Source organism: Anomaloglossus baeobatrachus, chromosome 1 (genome assembly GCF_048569485.1).
Source record: "Anomaloglossus baeobatrachus isolate aAnoBae1 chromosome 1, aAnoBae1.hap1, whole genome shotgun sequence".
NCBI classification, from domain to species: domain Eukaryota; kingdom Metazoa; phylum Chordata; class Amphibia; order Anura; family Aromobatidae; genus Anomaloglossus; species Anomaloglossus baeobatrachus.
The window spans coordinates 151934196-151950090 of record NC_134353.1 but is presented as its reverse complement, the minus strand read 5'-3'; the positions used below and the strand labels follow the sequence as shown (position 1 = coordinate 151950090).

Genomic DNA, 15895 nt, shown 5'->3' with positions numbered 1-15895 from the left:
CCTCCGTCCAGCCTCCCCCCAGTCTCAGCCTCCCTCCAGCCTCCCCCCAGTCTCAGCCTCCCTCCAGCCTCCCCCCCAGCCTCAGCCTCCCTCCAGCCTCCCCCCAGCCTCAGCTTCCCTCGAGCCTCCCCCCAGTCTCAGCCTCCCTCCAGCCTCCCTCCAGTCTCAGCCTCCCTCCAGCCTCCCCCCAGTCTCAGCCTCCCTCCAGCCTCCCCCCCAGCCTCAGCCTCCCCCCAGCCTCAGCCTCCCTCCAGCCTCCCCCCAGTCTCAGCCTCCCTCCAGCCTCCCACCAGTCTCAGCCTCCCTCCAGCCTCACCCCAGTCTCAGCCTCCCTCCAGCCTCCCCCTAGTCTCAGCCTCCCTCCAGCCTCCCCCCAGTATCAGTCTCTGCCTCCCTCCAGACTCCCCCCAGTATCTGCCTCCCTCCAGCCTCCCCCCAGTATCAGCCTCTACCTCCCTCCAGTATCAGCCTCTGCCTCCCTCCAGCCACTCCCCAATATCAGCCTCTGCCTCCCTCCAGCTTCCCCCCAGTATCAGGCTCTGTCTCCCTCCTGCCTCCCCCAGCATCAGCCTCTGCCTCCCTCCAGCCTCCCCCAGTATCAGCCTCTGCCTCCCTCCAGCCTCCCCCCCAGTATCAGCCTCTGCCTCCCTCCAGCCTCCCCCCAGTATCAGCCTCTGCCTCCCTCCAGCCTCCCCCCAGTATCAGCCTCGGCCTCCCTCCAGTCTCCCCCCCAGTATCAGCCTCTGACTCCCTCCAGCCTCCCCCCAGTATCAGCCTCTACCTCCCTCCAGCCTCCCACCAGTATCAGCTTCTGCCTCCCCCCAACCTCTGCCTCCCTCCAGCCTCCCCCCAGTCTCAGCCTCCCTCCAGCCTCCCCCCAAGTCTCAGCCTCCCCCCAGTCTCAGCCTCACCCCAGTCTCAGCCTCACCCCAGTCTCAGCCTCCCTCCAGCCTCCCCCCAGTCTCAGCCTCCCTCCAGCCTCACCCCAGGCTCAGCCTCCCTCCAGCCTCCCCCCAGTCTCAGCCTCTGCCTCCGTCCAGCCTCCCCCCAGTCTCAGCCTCCCTCCAGCCTTCCCCCAGTCTCAGCCTCCCTCCAGCCTCCCCCCCAGCCTTAGCCTCCCTCCAGCCTCCCCCCAGCCTCAGCCTCCCCCCAGTCTCAGCCTCCCTCCAGCCTCCCTCCAGTCTCAGCCTCCCTCCAGCCTCCCCCCAGTCTCAGCCTCCCTCCAGCCTCCCCCCCAGCCTCAGCCTCCCTCCAGCCTCCCCCCAGCCTCAGCCTCCCTACAGCCTCCCCCCAGTCTCAGGCTCCCTCCAGCCTCCCACCAGTCTCAGCCTCCCTCCAGCCTCACCCCAGTCTCAGCCTCCCTCCAGCCTCCCCCTAGTCGCAGCCTCCCCCCAGTATCAGTCTCTGCCTCCCTCCAGACTCCCCCCAGTATCTGCCTCCCTCCAGCCTCCCCCCAGTATCAGCCTCTGCCTCCCTCCAGTATCAGCCTCTGCCTCCCTCCAGCCTCCCCCCAATATCAGCCTCTGCCTCCCTCCAGCCTCCCCCCAGTATCAGGCTCTGTCTCCCTCCTGCCTCCCCCAGCATCAGCCTCTGCCTCCCTTCAGCCTCCCCCAGTATCAGCCTCTGCCTCCCTCCAGCCTCCCCCCCAGTATCAGCCTCTGCCTCCCTCCAGCCTCCCCCCCAGTCTCCGCCTCAGCCTCCCCCCCAGTCTCCCCCCAGTCTCCGCCTCAGTCTCCCTCCAGTCTCCCCCAGTCTCAGCCTCCCTCCAGCCTCCCCCAGTCTCAGCCTCCCTCCAGCCTCCCCCCAAGTCTCAGCCTCCCCCCCAGTCTCAGCCTCACCCCAGTCTCAGCCTCACCCCAGTCTCAGCCTCCCTCCAGCCTCCCCCCAGTCTCAGCCTCCCTCCAGCCTCACCCCAGGCTCAGCCTCCCTCCAGCCTCCCCCCAGTCTCAGCCTCCCTCCAGCCTCCCCCCAGTCTCAGCCTCAGCCTCCCTCCAGCCTCCCCCCAGTCTCAGCCTCTGCCTCCGTCCAGCCTCCCCCCAGTCTCAGCCTCCCTCCAGCCTCCCCCCAGTCTCAGCCTCCCTCCAGCCTCCCCCCCAGCCTCAGCCTCCCTCCAGCCTCCCCCCAGCCTCAGCTTCCCTCGAGCCTCCCCCCAGTCTCAGCCTCCCTCCAGCCTCCCTCCAGTCTCAGCCTCCCTCCAGCCTCCCCCCAGTCTCAGCCTCCCTCCAGCCTCCCCCCCAGCCTCAGCCTCCCCCCAGCCTCAGCCTCCCTCCAGCCTCCCCCCAGTCTCAGCCTCCCTCCAGCCTCCCACCAGTCTCAGCCTCCCTCCAGCCTCACCCCAGTCTCAGCCTCCCTCCAGCCTCCCCCTAGTCTCAGCCTCCCTCCAGCCTCCCCCCAGTATCAGTCTCTGCCTCCCTCCAGACTCCCCCCAGTATCTGCCTCCCTCCAGCCTCCCCCCAGTATCAGCCTCTACCTCCCTCCAGTATCAGCCTCTGCCTCCCTCCAGCCACCCCCCAATATCAGCCTCTGCCTCCCTCCAGCTTCCCCCCAGTATCAGGCTCTGTCTCCCTCCTGCCTCCCCCAGCATCAGCCTCTGCCTCCCTCCAGCCTCCCCCAGTATCAGCCTCTGCCTCCCTCCAGCCTCCCCCCCAGTATCAGCCTCTGCCTCCCTCCAGCCTCCCCCCCAGTATCAGCCTCTGCCTCCCTCCAGCCTCCCCCCAGTATCAGCCTCTGCCTCCCTCTAGTCTCCCCCCCCAGTATCAGCCTCTGACTCCCTCCAGCCTCCCCCCAGTATCAGCCTCTACCTCCCTCCAGCCTCCCACCAGTATCAGCTTCTGCCTCCCCCCAACCTCTGCCTCCCTCCAGCCTCCCCCCAGTATCAGCCTCTGCCTCCCTCCAGCCTCCCCCCAGTATCAGCCTCTGCCTCCCTCCAGCCTCCCCCCAGTTTCAGCCTCTGCCACCCTCCAGCCTCCCCTCAGTATCAGCCTCTGCCTCCGTCCAACCTCTGCCTCCCTCCAGCCTTCCCCCAGTACCAGCCTCAGCCTCCCTCCAGCCTCCCCCCCAGTCTCAGCCTCTGCCTCCCTCCAGCCTCCCCCCAGTCTCAGCCTCCCTCCAGCCTCCCCCCAGTCTCAGCCTCCCTCCAGCCTCCCCCCCCAGCCTCAGCCTCCCTCCAGCCTCTCCCCAGCCTCAGCCTCCCTCCAGCCTCCCCCTAGTTGCAGCCTCCCTCCAGACTCCCCCCAGTATCTGCCTCCCTCCAGCCTCCCCCCAGTATCAGCCTCTGCCTCCCTCCAGTATCAGCCTCTGCCTCCCTCCAGCCTCCCCCCAATATCAGCCTCTGCCTCCCTCCAGCCTCCCCCCAGTATCAGGCTCTGTCTCCCTCCTGCTTCCCCAGCATCAGCCTCTGCCTCCCTTCAGCCTCCCCCAGTATCAGCCTCTGCCTCCCTCCAGCCTCCCCCCAGTATCAGCCTCTGCCTCCCTCCAGCCTCCCCCCCAGTCTCCGCCTCAGCCTCCCGCCCAGTCTCCCCCCAGTCTCCGCCTCAGTCTCCCTCCAGTCTCCCCCCAGTCTCAGCCTCCCTCCAGCCTCCCCCCAGTCTCAGCCTCCCTCCAGCCTCCCCCCAAGTCTCAGCCTCCCCCCCAGTCTCAGCCTCACCCCAGTCTCAGCCTCACCCCAGTCTCAGCCTCCCTCCAGCCTCCCCCCAGTCTCAGCCTCCCTCCAGCCTCACCCCAGGCTCAGCCTCCCTCCAGCCTCCCCCCAGTCTCAGCCTCAGCCTCCCTCCAGCCTCCCCCCAGTCTCAGCCTCAGCCTCCCTCCAGCCTCCCCCCAGTCTCAGCCTCTGCCTCCGTCCAGCCTCCCCCCAGTCTCAGCCTCCCTCCAGCCTCCCCCCAGTCTCAGCCTCCCTCCAGCCTCCCCCCCAGCCTCAGCCTCCCTCCAGCCTCCCCCCAGCCTCAGCTTCCCTCGAGCCTCCCCCCAGTCTCAGCCTCCCTCCAGCCTCCCTCCAGTCTCAGCCTCCCTCCAGCCTCCCCCCCAGCCTCAGCCTCCCCCCAGCCTCAGCCTCCCTCCAGCCTCCCCCCAGTCTCAGCCTCCCTCCAGCCTCCCACCAGTCTCAGCCTCCCTCCAGCCTCACCCCAGTCTCAGCCTCCCTCCAGCCTCCCCCTAGTCTCAGCCTCCCTCCAGCCTCCCCCCAGTATCAGTCTCTGCCTCCCTCCAGACTCCCCCCAGTATCTGCCTCCCTCCAGCCTCCCCCCAGTATTAGCCTCTACCTCCCTCCAGTATCAGCCTCTGCCTCCCTCCAGCCACCCCCCAATATCAGCCTCTGCCTCCCTCCAGCTTCCCCCCAGTATCAGGCTCTGTCTCCCTCCTGCCTCCCCCAGCATCAGCCTCTGCCTCCCTCCAGCCTCCCCCAGTATCAGCCTCTGCCTCCCTCCAGCCTCCCCCCCAGTATCAGCCTCTGCCTTCCTCCAGCCTCCCCCCCAGTATCAGCCTCTGCCTCCCTCCAGCCTCCCCCCAGTATCAGCCTCTGCCTCCCTCCAGTCTCCCCCCCAGTATCAGCCTCTGACTCCCTCCAGCCTCCCCCCAGTATCAGCCTCTACCTCCCTCCAGCCTCCCACCAGTATCAGCTTCTGCCTCCCCCCAACCTCTGCCTCCCTCCAGCCTCCCCCCAGTATCAGCCTCTGCCTCCCTCCAGCCTCCCCCCAGTATCAGCCTCTGCCTCCCTCCAGCCTCCCCCCAGTTTCAGCCTCTGCCACCCTCCAGCCTCCCCTCAGTATCAGCCTCTGCCTCCGTCCAACCTCTGCCTCCCTCCAGCCTTCCCCCAGTACCAGCCTCAGCCTCCCTCCAGCCTCCCCCCCAGTCTCAGCCTCTGCCTCCCTCCAGCCTCCCCCCAGTCTCAGCCTCCCTCCAGCCTCCCCCCAGTCTCAGCCTCCCTCCAGCCTCCCCCCCAGCCTCAGCCTCCCTCCAGCCTCTCCCCAGCCTCAGCCTCCCTCCAGCCTCCCCCTAGTTGCAGCCTCCCTCCAGACTCCCCCCAGTATCTGCCTCCCTCCAGCCTCCCCCCAGTATCAGCCTCTGCCTCCCTCCAGTATCAGCCTCTGCCTCCCTCCAGCCTCCCCCCAATATCAGCCTCTGCCTCCCTCCAGCCTCCCCCCAGTATCAGGCTCTGTCTCCCTCCTGCCTCCCCCAGCATCAGCCTCTGCCTCCCTTCAGCCTCCCCCAGTATCAGCCTCTGCCTCCCTCCAGCCTCCCCCCCCAGTATCAGCCTCTGCCTCCCTCCAGCCTCCCCCCCAGTCTCCGCCTCAGCCTCCCTCCAGCCTCCCCCCAGTCTCCGCCTCAGTCTCCCTCCAGTCTCCCCCCAGTCTCAGCCTCCCTCCAGCCTCCCCCCAGTCTCAGCCTCCCTCCAGCCTCCCCCCAAGTCTCAGCCTCCCCCCCAGTCTCAGCCTCACCCCAGTCTCAGCCTCACCCCAGTCTCAGCCTCAGCCTCCCTCCAGCCTCCCCCCAGTCTCAGCCTCCCTCCAGCCTCACCCCAGGCTCAGCCTCCCTCCAGCCTCCCCCCAGTGTCAGCCTCAGCCTCCCTCCAGCCTCCCCCCAGTCTCAGCCTCAGCCTCCCTCCAGCCTCCCCCCAGTCTCAGCCTCTGCCTCCGTCCAGCCTCCCCCCAGTCTCAGCCTCCCTCCAGCCTCCCCCCAGTCTCAGCCTCCCTCCAGCCTCCCCCCCAGCCTCAGCCTCCCTCCAGCCTCCCCCCAGCCTCAGCCTCCCTCGAGCCTCCCCCCAGTCTCAGCCTCCCTCCAGCCTCCCTCCAGTCTCAGCCTCCCTCCAGCCTCCCCCCAGTCTCAGCCTCCCTCCAACCTCCCCCCCAGCCTCAGCCTCCGTCCAGCCTCCCCCCAGCCTCAGCCTCCCTCCAGCCTCCCCCCAGTCTCAGCCTCCCTCCAGCCTCCCACCAGTCTCAGCCTCCCTCCAGCCGCACCCCAGTCTCAGCCTCCCTCCAGCCTCCCCCTAGTCTCAGCCTCCCTCCAGCCTCCCCCCAGTATCAGTCTCTGCCTCCCTCCAGACTCCCCCCAGTATCTGCCTCCCTCCAGCCTCCCCCCAGTATCAGCCTCTGCCTCCCTCCAGTATCAGCCTCTGCCTCCCTCCAGCCTCCCCCCAATATCAGCCTCTGCCTCCCTCCAGCCTCCCCCCAGTATCAGGCTCTGTCTCCCTCCTGCCTCCCCCAGCATCAGCCTCTGCCTCCCTCCAGCCTCCTCCAGTATCAGCCTCTGCCTCCCTCCAGCCTCCCCCCCAGTATCAGCCTCTGCCTCCCTCCAGCCTCCCCCCCAGTATCTGCCTCCCTCCAGCCTCCCCCCCAGTATCAGCCTCTGCCTCCCTCCAGCCTCCCCCCAGTATCAGCCTCTGCCTCCCTCCAGCCTCCCCCCCAGTATCAGCCTCTGACTCCCTCCAGCCTCCCCCCAGTATCAGCCTCTACCTCCCTCCAGCCTCCCACCAGTATCAGCTTCTGCCTCCCCCCAACCTCTGCCTCCCTCCAGCCTCCCCCCAGTATCAGCCTCTGCCTCCCTCCAGCCTCCCCCCAGTATCAGCCTCTGCCTCCCTCCAGCCTCCCCCCAGTTTCAGCCTCTGCCACCCTCCAGCCTCCCCTCAGTATCAGCCTCTGCCTCCGTCCAACCTCTGCCTCCCTCCAGCCTTCCCCCAGTACCAGCCTCAGCCTCCCTCCAGCCTCCCCCCAGTCTCAGCCTCCCTCCAGCCTCCCCCCAGTCTCAGCCTCCCTCCAGCCTCCCCCCCAGCCTCAGCCTCCCTCCAGCCTCTCCCCAGCCTCAGCCTCCCTCCAGCCTCCCCCCAGTCTCAGCCTCCCTCCAGCCTCCCTCCAGTCTCAGCCTCCCTCCAGCCTCCCCCCAGTCTCAGCCTCCCTCCAGCCTCCCCCCCAGCCTCAGCCTCCCTCCAGCCTCCCCCCAGCCTCAGCCTCCCTCCAGCCTCCCCCCAGTCTCAGCCAGCCTCCCACCAGTCTCAGCCTCCCTCCAGCCTCACCCCAGTCTCAGCCTCCCTCCAGCCTCCCCCCAGTCTCAGCCTCAGCCTCCCTCCAGCCTCCCCCCAGTATCAATCTCTGCCTCCCTCCAGACTCCCCCCAGTATCTGCCTCCCTCCAGCCTCCCCCCAGTATCAGCCTCTGCCTCCGTCCAACCTCTGCCTCCCTCCAGCCTTCCCCCAGTACCAGCCTCTGCCTCCCTCCAGCCTCCCCCCAGTATCAGCCTCTGCCTCCCTCCAGACTCCCTCCAGTATCAGCCTCTGCCTCCCTCCAGCCTCCCCCCAATATCAGCCTCTGCCTCCCTCCAGCCTCCCCCCAGTATCAGGCTCTGTCTCCCTCCTGCCTCCCCCAGCATCAGCCTCTGCCTCCCTCCAGCCTCCCCCAGTATCAGCCTCTGCCTCCCTCCAGCCTCCCCCCCAGTATCAGCCTCTGCCTCCCTCCAGCCTCCCCCCCAGTATCAGCCTCTGCCTCCCTCCAGCCCCCCCCCCAGTATCAGCCTCTGCCTCCCCCCAGTATCAGCCTCTGCCTCCCTCCAGCCTCCCCCCCAGTATCAGCCTCTGACTCCCTCCAGCCTCCCCCCAGTATCAGCCTCTGCCTCCCTCCAGCCTCCCCCCAGTATCAGCCTCTGCCTCCCTCCAGCCTCCCCCAGTATCAGCCTCTGCCTCCCTCCAGCCTCCCCCCAGTTTCAGCCTCTGCCACCCTCAAGCCTCCCCTCAGTATCAGCCTCTGCCTCCGTTCAACCTCTGCCTCCCTCCAGCCTTCCCCCAGTACCAGCCTCAGCCTCCCCCCAGTATCAGCCTCTGCCTCCCTCCAGTATCAGCCTCTGCCTCCCTCCAGCCTCCCCCCAATATCAGCCTCTGCCTCCCTCCAGCCTCCCCCCAGTATCAGGCTCTGTCTCCCTCCTGCCTCCCCCAGCATCAGCCTCTGCCTCCCTCCAGCCTCCCCCAGTATCAGCCTCTGCCTCCCTCCAGCCTCCCCCCCAGTATCAGCCTCTGCCTCCCTCCAGCCTCCCCCCAGTATCAGCCTTTGCCTCCCTCCAGCCTCCCCCCCAGTATCAGCCTCTGACTCCCTCCAGCCTCCCCCCAGTATCAGCCTCTACCTTCCTCCAGCCTCCCCCCAGTATCAGCTTCTGCCTCCCCCCAACCTCTGCCTCCCTCCAGCCTCCCCCCAGTATCAGCCTCTGCCTCCCTCCAGCCTCCCCCAGTATCAGCCTCTGCCTCCCTCCAGCCTCCCCCCAGTTTCAGCCTCTGCCACCCTCAAGCCTCCCCTCAGTATCAGCCTCTGCCTCCGTCCAACCTCTGCCTCCCTCCAGCCTTCCCCCAGTACCAGCCTCAGCCTCCCTCCAGCCTCCCCCCCAGTCTCAGCCTCTGCCTCCCTCCAGCCTCCCCCCAGTCTCAGCCTCCCTCCAGCCTCCCCCCAGTCTCAGCCTCCCCCCCAGCCTCAGCCTCCCTCCAGCCTCTCCCCAGCCTCAGCCTCCCTCCAGCCTCCCCCCAGTCTCAGCCTCCCTCCAGCCTCCCTCCAGTCTCAGCCTCCCTCCAGCCTCTCCCCAGTCTCAGCCTCCCTCCAGCCTCCCTTCCAGCCTCAGCCTCCCTCCAGCCTCCCCCCAGCCTCAGCCTCCCTCCAGCCTCCCCCCAGTCTCAGCCAGCCTCCCACCAGTCTCAGCCTCCCTCCAGCCTCACCCCAGTCTCAGCCTCCCTCCAGCCTCCCCCCAGTCTCAGCCTCAGCCTCCCTCCAGCCTCCCCCAGTATCAGTCTCTGCCTCCCTCCAGACTCCCCCCAGTATCTGCCTCCCTCCAGCCTCCCCCCAGTATCAGCCTCTGCCTCCCTCCAGTATCAGCCTCTGCCTCCCTCCAGCCTCCCCCCAATATCAGCCTCTGCCTCCCTCCAGCCTCCCCCCAGTATCAGGCTCTGTCTCCCTCCTGCCTCCCCCAGTATCAGCCTCTGCCTCCCTCCAGCCTCCCCCCAGTATCAGCCTCTGCCTCCCTCCAGCCTCCCCCCCAGTATCAGCCTCTGCCTCCCTCCAGCCTCCCCCCCAGTATCAGCCTCTGCCTCCCTCCAGCCTCCCCCCCAGTATAAGCCTCTGCCTCCCTCCATCCTCCCCCCCAGTATCAGCCTCTGACTCCCTCTAGCCTCCCCCCAGTATCAGCCTCTACCTCCCTCCAGCCTCCCCTCAGTATCAGCTTCTGCCTCCCCCCAACCTCTGCCTCCCTCCAGCCTCCCCCCAGTATCAGCCTCTGCCTCCCTCCAGCCTTCCCCCAGTATCAGCCTCTGCCTCCCTCCAGCCTCCCCCCAGTTTCAGCCTCTGCCTCCCTCCAGCCTCCCCTCGGTATCAGCCTCTGCCTCCGTCCAACCTCTGCCTCCCTCCAGCCTTCCCCCAGTACCAGCCTCTGCCTCCCTCCAGCCTCCCCCCAGTATCAGACTCTGCCTCCCTCCAACCTCCCCCCAGTATCAGCCTCTGCCTCCCTCCAGCCTCCCCCCAGTATCAGCCTCTGCTTCCCTCCAGCCTCCCCCCAGTATAAGCCTCTGCCTCCCCCCCCCTCGCATGCGCAGATCTCCGGTCTGCATTAGAGACACCCCCACGCTCCTTATGAATCTTCAGCTCTGCGAGCATTTACCTGATCCAGTGCCCGCCGCCATCTTCCTGGCTCACGTGAGTATCCTCTTCTGACACCGACTTCCATCGCGGCGTCCTGCTGTGAGCTCTGCACGTGATTTCCACACAGCAGTGGACGCAGAACAGAGGAAGGAGCTGATTTTCGCGCGCATGGGACCCCGGAAGTGCAGGCGCCGGCAGTTATGGGGTCAATCAGCTCCCTGTGCTCGGCGGCTGCAGTTTGTTTGCATTCGCGTCTTAATTGACGCGGACACAAATAAATGGAAATGCGCCTCTTCCCCCCTCCCCCCTCTGAAAAAACAGCGGATTTAATCGACTGTCTAACGGAGGGGGAGAGGATCTGTAAAAAAAAAAAAAAAGTAAAGAAAAAAAAAAAATTTTTTTTTTTTTGCTGCCAGAAGGTGCCGCCCCCCGCAACCTGCCACCCCAGGCATCGGACCACGGGTGCCTAATGGTAAATACGGCCCTGCATACAGTGATCATATAATATAGTGGTATCGTGACAACAATATCAACGGCAATAAAATTATTTGCTTGCCTCCAGTCTGTGAATACATAGGTAAGGATGATTGACCTTGGGGAGATCAACATCCAACACTGCGGAGACACCATCACGTGTTTCTCAACGCAGTGACACTAGAACAAGGCCCCCTGGGAAATATGCAAAACAAGAATGCCGCAGAGACACCATCACATGTTTCTCAACGCTGGCAGGAAACTAGCCAGGTCTTTCACCGGGAAGGAACAACCACGGGAAAGGCAGTCTCCAGTCAAGGAAACCGCCTATACCAAAACATGGTATCCATCCACAGACAGCTGTTTCGGGGTATTTGTCCCTTGTTTTGCTTATTTTCCAGTCTGTGAATGACCGGTCTCCTCTGTTTGAAATCTCAGCAGTCACCTGTCATTCACAGACCGGAGGCAGGCGGATGAGCCGGAGAATCAAAGACTGGGAGGGGAAGACCCAGTGGACTGTACAGCCCCTGTACACCAAAATCTAATTAGCAGAAAACTTCAAATGCTGATTAAAGAAGAACCACAAAGTGGATTTCTTCCCAAAGGTATGAATAGTATGAATGGAATCAGTATAACAGCATCATTACAACCATATATTTACCTTACATTACAAAATTGTGCTGACAGGTGTCACGGGGTGTGACAGGATCACTAGGAACATGGGAGCCTAAAATGCATTGCTGACCTTATTCCCAAAGATATACTTGAAGGTGGTGATGTTTGGGCCGCCTTCCTTACCCTAGCTCCTGAATAACCATGGTCTAGTTGCTCCCCTCCACCCAGGAGAGGGCTGGGACAGGAATGATTCATTCTACAAAAATAAACAGACGGGGCAAAAAAAAAATTCAAACTCACAGCAATCGCTGACAGGTTTAGATACTACGTTATCAGGAGTAAACTAAAGGATGGGAGGAAATAATCAGACAACAACAGTAGTTACATAACACACCAAACAGCACACAGAAGTTCACCATCAACTGGATATGAAAGCACAAGGACCAAGATCGCATAAAGCTATCATCGGCATGGGGGACCAGGCCCTACCATCTTAAAAAGGGTGGATGCGACGTCATAGCTCTCCTGCAACATGTGACTCAAGCAGTAATCCACAGGCTTGCAAAAATTAACTCCTGCAAGCCTGATTACTAACAAGGAAACAAAAGGATCAGTCTAAAGGAACGCTAATGAAGGGAAGAAGGAGAATTCCAATTATTTTAAAATTCAAACCTTTTTATTATTAGTGGTCCCTTTATAGACATGTGAATTCTTCTTCTTCCCTTCATTAGCGCTCCTCTAGACCGATCCTTTTGTTTCCCTGTACATATTCCCCTTTGTGGGAAGTTTGGCAGAAGCTGCTCTGAGGGAAGGAGTTTGTGGAGCCAAACAGGATTGAAGTTGCTGGAGACCGGGCGTAACAGCACAGAGACAGCAGGACCTGGTGAAGTGCTGCGGAGTGTGATCACGTGACCCGGACTGAGCACACTGCACTGCTGCAGCCACAGCGTTCAGTAAGAGGACAGCTGGAACCTCTCTCTTGTAAGGTTCGGCTTTAACTGGGGTTGTGCGGGGGCGCATAACTCCTCTAGGTGAGCAGAAGAAATAGTTTATTTTACATCAATCATTTCACGGGGTCTTCTCATCGTGCTCCCCTTGTTTTTCTTTTCTCTTCCATATGATTACTAAAAAGAGCACATGTGGTCGATGCCCGAGCCTGTCTGTGCAATGCAGAAGCAGTATCGTGTCTGACTCCACTGTGTGAACAGTGTCAGAAGTAGTCCTGACATTCGGTGGGTTTTGAGCCAGACACCATGTGACAACAGGTTCTATTAATGAAACCTAAAAAGTTATGGGAATTCAGAAAATAATAAACATTTTGTGAATCCAACAACTTAAGAGTTGTGGCAGAATAAATGAGCTGCTGTTAATCTTTTTTACTAATCTTTGCAGTGTGGATGGCAGCATCTTTTTGCAGAAATTGACCAATGCCTACACCAAGCACTTAATGCATGAACCCCAACATTCACAAACATGTTTTCTAGTAGAACGTTGCCCATAGCCTCTCCCAGCTTTGCTGCTTCCCACAGTGCATCCTAGTGGAATCTCTTCTTTAGTAGAAAACAAGAAGCCACACCAGCCATTAATATCATGTAAAAGAAAAACGTGTTTCTTCTGAACAGAAGGTTACCTGTCACAAGGAGATTTTTGCAGGCATCGCCAACTGTCGTAGAGGTATCAGTATCTGTGAAAACTACAGATTCTGGCAGACAACCTGCTGACTTCTCTGACATCTATGATCAGCACAGGGAGATGCGGGTGTTGACTCACAGACTATGCAGGCTAGCAAGAGTTAATCTCTGCTGGGCTGCTTATTAGTCTCTTTGATCACATGTTGTTGGGGAGTCAGTCACATTTGCTCCACTCCTGTATATGCTGCCTGGACTGTATATGCTCCCCTCCTGTATTTGCTCCCCTCCTGTATATGCTGCCTGGACTATTCCATTAATGACTATTCCATTAATGACTATAGATAGGTTACCCATAATGGTCTGTGAGGTTGTGTGATCCAGACTTACTGGTGGTTGTTGTGCATAGTTGCTGTGAGCGGTTGTGATGTTAACCATTGTTGTGCTTTTGGTGCTGCCTTCCAGCTCTTGCTTTTCTCATTTGTCTCTTATTGTTTATTCCTGTGAGTTTGCAGTGTATCTGAGTTTTGGTTTTCCCCTGACTGTCTTAATCTGTGTTTCCATCACACTTCTACCCCTTTCTTCCCTGAGGTTGGTTGGGGTAATAGATTAGATCTAATCAGGAGAATAATAAGGTACAGGACCCCAGCGTTTCAATCTTCAGGGGCAATCAAAGATAGCCTTGAGTCCCCTAGCATGAAAGACAGTATAGGAGCATATATATATACTAGAAGGTGGCCCGATTCTACGCATCGGGTATTCTAGAATTTACGTATTGTGTAGTTCATGTATGATTTTTGTTATATATATATATATATATATATATATAGATGTTGTTGTGTGTAGTTACCAAGTGTTTGTGTAGGGCGCTGTACATGTTCTGAGTGTCGCGGGGGGTGAGAGCGGTGTTGTATGTGTGTTGCGTGTGTTGCGTTGTTTGTGGAGCGCTGTGTGTCTGTAGCGTTGTGTGTGTGTGTGTTGTGCGGTTTGTGTGGGTGTGGTGTGTTTTGGGGGGAGGTATGTTTTGAGCAATGTGTGTGTTGTGCAGTATGTGCGTATATTTGTGTGTGCAGCGTTGTCTGTGTGTGTGGGTGTCTGTGTAGGGCGTTGTTTGTGATTCCTAGTGTGTGTGTGTTGTGCAGTGCGCGTGTGTGTGTTGGGGGGAGGTGTACACCTCCCATCGTGCTCCATCCCCCATGCTGCGCACCCCCCATCGTGCTGCATCCCCCATGCTGCGCACTCCCAAACGTGCTCCATCCGCCATGCTGCGCACTCCCAAACGTGGTCCATCCGCCATGCTGCGCACTCCCAAACGTGCTCCATCCGCCATACTGCGCACTCCCCATCGTGCTGCATCCCCCATGCTGCGCACTCCCAAACGTGCTCCATCCGCCATGCTGCGCACTCCCCATCGTGCTCTATCCGCCATGCTGCACACTCCCAAACGTGCTCCATCCGCCATGCTGCGCACTCCCAAACGTGCTCCATCCGCCATGCTGCGCACCCCCTATCATGCTCCATCCGCCATGCTGCGCACTCCCAAACGTGCTCCACCCGCCATGCTGCGCACTCCCAAACGTGCTCCATCCGCCATGCTGCGCACTCCCAAACGTGCTCCATCCGCCATGCTGCGCACTCCCAAACGTGCTCCATCCGCCATACTGCGCACTCCCCATCGTGCACCATCCGGCATGCTGCGCACTCCCAAACGTGCTCCATCCGCCATGCTGCGCACTCCCAAACGTGCTCCATCCGCCATGCTGCGCACTCCCAAACGTGCTCCATCCGCCATGCTGCGCACTCCCAAACGTGCTCCATCCGCCATGCTGCGCACTCCCAAACGTGGTCCATCCGCCATGCTGCGCACTCCCAAACGTGCTCCATCCGCCATGCTGCGCACTCCCAAACGTGCTCCATCTGCCATACTGCGCACTCCCAAACGTGCTCCATCCGCCATACTGCGCACTCCCCATCGTGCACCATCCGGCATGCTGCGCACTCCCAAACGTGCTCCATCCGTCATGCTGCGCACTCCCAAACGTGCTCCATCCGTCATGCTGCGCACTCCCAAACGTGCTCCATCCGCCATGCTGCGCACTCCCAAACGTGCTCCATCCGCCATGCTGCGCACCCCCCATCATGCTCCATCCGCTTGGGAGTGCGCAGCATGCCGGATGGTGCACGATGGGGAGTGCGCAGTATGGCGGATGGAGCACGTTTGGGAGTGCGCAGTATGGCAGATGGAGCACGTTTGGGAGTGCGCAGCATGGCGGATGGACCACGTTTGGGAGTGCGCAGCATGGCGGATGGACCACGTTTGGGAGTGCGCAGCATGGCGGATGGACCACGTTTGGGAGTGCGCAGCATGGGGGATGCAGCACGATGGGGAGTGCGCAGTATGGCGGATGGAGCACGTTTGCTCAGCCTCTCTCCTTCCAGCCTCCCTCAGCATCAGCCTCCCCCTCCCAGCCTTCCCCAAGATCAGCCTCTCTGCTCCCAGCCTCCTCCAGCACGCCGTGCTCCTCTGCCGACACTCACCCACACCCGATCGCATCCACTCACCCACACAACCGATCGCATCCACTCACCCACACAACTGATCGCATCCACTCACCCACACAACCGATCGCATCCACTCACACACACAACCGATCGCATCCACTCACACACACAACCGATCGCATCCACTCACACACACCCGATCGCATACACTCACACACACAGACACTGACGATATTGCACATACGCGCTGACACTCACAACATCCGGGGATATCACATGCTTCTGGCCATGTGATCCTCCGTCAGGTCCTGGAAGCTCACAGCACAATATCGCCGCCGAGAAGCAAGCGATATCCCAGGATGTTGTGAGTATGTGGATGCGATGTGATGTGTGTGTGTGAGTGAGTGTGATCTGATTTGTGTGTGTGTGTGTGCTGTTATGTTATGTATGTTCCGCAGCTGCAGGACCTTGATGTGTGGATGCGATGTGATGTGTGTGTGAGGTGTGTGTGAGAGTGAGTGTGAGCCGGTGTACACTGGTAACTATGATACACATCGGGTAACTAAGGGACCTTAGTTACCCGATGTGTATAATGGTTACCAGCGTTCACGGCCTCCGTGAATATCCCAGCATCGCAAGGTTATGTCTGGCGCTGCCGGGATCCTGACGGAGCCGGTGTAGAAGCAAGCGATATCCCAGGATGTTGTGAGTGTGTGGATGTGATGTGTGAGGTGTGTGTGAGAGTGAGTGTGATCTGATGTGTGTGTGTGTGTACTCACCTGGGAATCGGAGCCCCGTGTCAGTTGGGCCACAGCGAGCGTGCATTGCGTGAGGGGGGCGGGGCCTGCAGAGAGCCGGGGCGAGAGGCCAATCCGTGTGGGGGGGCGGGGCCATGGCGAGCCCAGCGGCCAATCAGCTTTGTGTCACCGTAAGGACACAATTTCGGAGCATGACAGACAGACAGACAGACAGACAGACAGACAGACAGACAGAATAAGGCAATTATATATATAGATATATATATATATATATATATATCAGTATAGGAGTATGTCTCGATATCCTGCAGTCATGTGACATT

At 61.0% G+C, this 15895-nt stretch overlaps 1 protein-coding gene across 1 annotated transcript in view; it reads right to left on the bottom strand.

Annotated features, from left to right (window-relative positions):
- Positions 1–15621, bottom strand: part of CFAP97 (cilia and flagella associated protein 97) — an 86548-nt gene extending 70927 nt beyond the window's left edge. Inside the window, exon 1 of the mRNA XM_075334612.1 lies at positions 15594–15621. The gene's annotated coding sequence lies outside the window, so the exon portion shown is untranslated. The remainder of the gene's footprint in view (positions 1–15593) is intronic.
- Positions 15622–15895: the final 274 nt, after the last annotated feature.